Here is a 6,006-nt window from a genome sequence, read left to right on the forward strand (position 1 = left end):
GATGGTGCATGCGTGTTGGTGAGGAGCCACGCAGCAGCCGAGAAACGCAACACACTTACAAAATAAGACATCCGTGTGCGTTCATTTAAAAATATATGTATATGTGTGGATGCAAATACAATATTTGAGTACATATTCTAATTATCTAGCTGCAACACAAGCCATATGAAAAGCATTGATAAAAAAAAAAAAAAAGTTAATATAGTTTAACTCGGTTGTCTTCAGAGTTTAGTTTGGTGCACAGCGCTCCCTGCTGGTCACTGGAGCCAGTGTGGAGCTGGAGGCCCTGGGGCCCCAATGTCCCGTGAAAACTAACAAGTCACCTGCTGCTGCTGTGGGAGACTGTGACTGAAGAATTGTAAGAGGGCAATCATTTTCATCAACATAACATAAACAAACTAATATAAAACATAGATTTAATAACGCTGTTTACTATTTTGACTGACTTTTGAGTGTAATCTATCTATCTATCTATCTATCTATCTATCTATCTATCTATCTATCTATCTATCTATCTATCTATCTATCTATCTATCTATCTATCTATCTATCTATCTATCTATCTATCTATCTATCATCATTCAATGTTCATGTGCTGCTGCTACCTCATTCATATATCTATGGTTAATTTTCATGTTGCATATAACATAAATCTTCATAATTCTAGTCTGTCATTACCACTGTCTGCCTTACTGTCTGTTTTTTTGTTTGTTTGTTTGTTTGTTTGTTTTTTAAAATTCTGCCTGCCTGATATCTCTGTTTTTGAATTACCGAATTATGTTGTCATTTATGTTATTGTGTACTGCACCATGGAGTCTTCACAGAACCACATTTTGTTCATCTACATCACATGTGTCAAACTCAAGGCCCGGGGGCCAGATGTGGCCCGCCACGTCATTTTATGCGGCCCCCGCAAGTGATTAATTGGTCTTAAAATTCTGTTTGTGCGTTGACCATAAACTACATTTCCCATAATGCATGGCAATTGCGGTGCCCGCAAAGTGACGGCATCCCGCCACTGGATCGCAGTGCATCATTGTATATGTATCACGCGACAAGTGAAACTGAGATTAAGACTGCGATCGCAGCAGAATGTGTTCACAAAAGCCACAACTGAAAACAATGTGGTAGTGAAAGCTAGCTTTATTGTGGCTACAGAAATGGCCCGTGCTTCAAAGTCTTTTTCTAAGGGTGCGTTTTTGAAGCAGTGCATGCTGAAGGTGAGCGAGCAGGTCTGCCCCGACCAGATACAGACTTTTAAAACTGTTTGTTAGTCAAGAAACACCATCGCGGACCGGGTTACATCATTACGTTTACCCATCATTAAATTTATTCTGTATGTTACAGTTACATCTGGCCCTTTGAGGGTAACCATTATGCTGATGTGGCCCTCAGTGAAAATGAGTCACCCCTGATCTACATGCTCAGATGTGGCAGAATGAAAATGAATCTTGAATCAATCAATCAATCAACCTATCTATCTATCTATCTATCTATCTATCTATCTATCTATCTATCTATCTATCTATCTATCTATCTATCTATCTATCTATCTATCTATCTATCTATCTATCTATCTATCTATCTATCTATCTATCTATCTATCTATCTATCTATCTATCTATCTATCTATCTATCTATCTATCTATCTATCTATCTATCTATCTATCTATCTATCTATCTATCTATCTATCCATCCATCCATCCATCCACCTAGACCACTACATGTAGTAATGCACATATTGGTTATATTTATGAATGGCTGTCAGTCTAAGCGCTTGTGCCCCCTTGTGGCACCAGGCCCAATGGGAGTAGTAGTCAAAGCAGTATCACAGTGTAATATTAAACACAATAACTATACAGTACTCAATTTCAGCCAAACATTCAAACGTTTACTTGGATCAACAGGAATATTAGATGCAAACTATTGTCATAAATTACACTGGCTGTTTCGGCATTGATGAGTTGCTAATAGGCTAATATGCTGCTTTGTAAATGTACATATGATGTACACACTTTTAGGACACATCTTTAGTGCAGCTGTACAAAAATCAATATGTGGAGGCTAGTAAGTGCATAGCGCTCCCTGCTGGTGATCGGTCAGTGTGGAGCCGGAGGCCCTAGGGCCCTATAGTGCTCTGTGAAAACCAACAAGTCACCCAACAGCTGCTGTGGTGGAAGCAGAACTGCAGTGTACTTATATTCAAGAACTATTTTCATTTTCAGGCCAACCTTAATGTACAGTCATAGAGCACACTATGATATTATTAGTTCTTCTCTGATGACGATTTAAAAGCAGATGAATTGGAAACACACAAGTATTTAAAGTGAATCTACCGCAGGGTTTTTTTTTGTTTGTTTTTTGACATTCTTATTAAAGAACAGTCTGCTCAATACTTGAGCCTTACCCTTAGTAATACCTTTATAGTGTTCAGTAGTAGTAATAACTTTTTACATTTACACTTTGTTTCCTTTTTCTTCCTATTGCACTTTAGGTTCTGTTTAGTTATTTTTTCAGTTGATGCTTCAGGCAAGGAAATGTTTGTTGTGTGTTGTACAGTTACTTAGAATTACAGGTTTTACAGAGGGATAGATAGATAGATAGATAGATAGATAGATAGATAGATAGATAGATAGATAGATAGATAGATAGATAGATAGATAGATAGATAGATAGATAGATAGATAGATAGATAGATAGATAGATAGATAGACATTATGAGATGCAGGACCTTTAGTTGAAATAGTGTTTTTCACATTTTCACATTGCTGTTTTCACTTGAGGGAAGAATATGATCAGCTCACTCTTAGACAGGCCAGAGTACAAACATGCTGGTATTGTTTATGCACTTAACAAGTAATTGTAAAGTTGAAATGGTCAAACTATCAGTCAATATAACATCTATTTCAGTTTAATAAAGTAGTTAAGCGTTATAAAAGCTTAAAGGGTAAGTAAGTGTAGTCCACTCTGACACCTCTGCACGCAAAGTGGGATCAATATGTCGTTTAAAGAGCCTTTATGGAAACAGTAAGAAGAGACGGCCGTTCTGACACGTATGTGCAAAGAGGTTCACACTGAAGTGCAGCTCACTGTGTGAAATTACACTAAAAAAGCCTCCTCCGCCACCTCCACCACCACCACCCTCCCCCTCTCCTGTGCGCGCTCATGAACACGCGTTCACGTTTGGCAGCTCCACGTCGACATTCTTCCAGCTGCATATAGTGAACTGCACAGGGCTGGGGGAAGAAAAGGTAGCCACCTTACGATCGGAGCGCTGCAAGTCCGCAGACGGACACGAAGCGCGGTGAAAATAGGCGTTTGCACCCCGAACCCAGCCGTGGATGAGCAGTGTCCACAGATCGCTGTGTGCTTTCGCACTGTAAGATATTCTTCAGACGCATTTGCCCCTCGTGTTGGATTGCAGCTGCTCCCTTTGCGGCTATACCTACACCAGGTACAGTATGACTTTACACAGCTTACTTTTCCTGTTTGAATTCCTCTCTCGCAATTGTAGCCTTGATGATTGAAAGGTGACGAATGTTTTTTTCTTTTTTTTTTACCCATTGTCTTGTTGCACATAACAAAGTTGCTGCCAGTTTGAGTGCAGTTCAAGTGCAAATGAGCGAACTGTGCTCAAAGTGACAGAACTAAACACTCCAGGAGGCTTCTTGCACTTTTCTCTCATTCTGCTCTTGTATTCATCTGCGTTGTTTAATTATTAGCCCATTTCGCAGCAGGACAAATGCTCAATTCACAAAGTTGTTAAAGCTCAACAGGTAGAATCAATGACTCAGTGGCTGCAAAAGTGGAATAACCTCACTAAAGTGGGATCATCCAATCTGGAAACATCAATCATGTCAGCTGAAGTAGAAACTGTTAGATATGTTAACTTTTGCAAACCAACCAGATGGTCGTGCTGACTGGACTAAGAATGATCTATTCTGGTGGGATGGACTACGAGATCAAAGTATTGCACATGTCCAAATGATATCAAATGATACATAGCAATTTAATCCTTTATGTAGAGAGATGACAACGTGTAAAAGGATTCCATATGGTCTGCTGTACCTGTGTGATTCTCCACACAGCAAGCCTGGCTGCAGGCCTAGTGTGGAGCAGTCAAGTCAAAGCAACTCTCGTCTAATACCAGCTTAATTCTAAACAAGGAGTTTCATAATGCATTTTCTATTAAAGTCAAAAACCATGAAAAAAAAGAAGAGATGATCCAAAATGGCTGTCCTGTTTTTTTCTTCCCCTTGCTGTTTGTGCTTTAGGCTACTGCAGGTTAAAGGAGCACCCGGTCGTTGGGAGGATAAGTCTCTGCACAAGGACAAACCTATGAGGTGGCACTGTGGCTTTCCAAATAAAGTTCTGTGATACACTTAGACTCTCACTGCCTGCAGTCAGTGCATTACAGAACTTTGTTTTGGGAGTTAATGCTTTAACCTGTGGGAAATAGATCCTCACTCATCTGGACTTTTTACACTTTACAGTATGATGTGATATTTCTGTGGACAAATGACTTGTTTTCTCAAATAAAGATTCTCAGACTTTTGAGCCTATTGTTGTCTTTTTTGACAATTCACCTCTATTGGATTTGTATTTGCTATTATTTTTTTACTGCTGCTGATCATTTATGTAATATAAGTTGGAGTTACATCTTCAAGAGCACTGCTGTGTGTACCATATGGTAACAGCATTCGTGCTGGTCAGGTGACTCTGTGGAGGTGAGGCAGAAAGGTAAACAGCGTCGTCACATTATTTCACGTTAGTCCCAGTTTTACAAAATGTACACTTTAGGAGTTTTGATACTTTGATAATGATGCTTTATTTAGTGGGCCATATAAAATCTAATATTTAAAGATTTGGCAGACAAATTAGAATGAAAGATACGTCTCAATCAACAGGTGTGTCATAGGTTCAGGTCTAATTTAGCCAGTTTTAATTGGATTTAGTATATAATTCATAATAATAATTGCAAATTAAAAACTTATTGTAAATTGAAAACAATATGTGTAATATTCAATGTACATCTAAATCTATTTGGTGATTATTAAAGTCTATTTTGTGGACACGGCTTGAGTCATATCAAGTGGTGATACTAGAAGAGATTATTGTTGAGACTTCATGTCCTTACAGCTTTAAAACTAGCAGAGTGTAAATTCCTGACTCAAATTCAACAGCTCTTTACCAGCCATATTGCAAAGCATTCTGGGAAACACGTAAAAATGGTGCATTCAGGAGCTGCTCGGCAACATTTGCCCTCCCTCAGAATTACACCTAACCATGTTTATTTTTCCTTAGTATAAAGTGAAGCAAAGAGACATTGTGAAAACATACAATAACAATGATAATTAAACCCAGTGCCTATAATAACAGGCAGAAGTGCTGTACATGTACATTCCTTCACGTTAGCTTAACCTAAAATCTCTAACCTCACATCTAATGTTTCAAATTACCAGTCTCTCAGAAACTATACTTTTACTTAAAATAAATCCTATAAATGTATATCTTTGGATTTGGAGTTGACGCCTAAAGACAAAGCACATTTATCTGCATAGCATATTATCATAGAGTTCATGTGTGCTTTACAGAAATAAAAAGAGCACATGTAAACATTTCAAGAAATAAAGTTAAAGGAAGGAATTAAATATTTAAAGAATGATTAAGAACTACAGACATTTAAAAAAAAAAAAAATATATATATTTGATAAAGAATGGTGTAGTGTAGAATTATAATCACACAAAAGCAGATCAGTACTTAATATATTAATTAAAACAAGTTACAGTTAGATTTGATTGAATTGAATTGGCTGAATTGTATTTCACTATATTGACACATATAAGAGTATATGTATATGTATACAAATATATGAGCAAGTTCGTGAGCTTGTGTTATTTCCGACAGTCATTGAACGCAGGCCACTTTCCCCTTGCTGCTGCTGACCTCTCACCTCTCTGACAGCAGCTCATGGATCCGCTCCCTCCGTTCACAAACACGGAAG

This window comes from Microchirus variegatus (assembly GCF_963457635.1).
Source record: "Microchirus variegatus genome assembly, chromosome: 22".
NCBI classification, from domain to species: Eukaryota; Metazoa; Chordata; class Actinopteri; order Pleuronectiformes; family Soleidae; genus Microchirus; species Microchirus variegatus.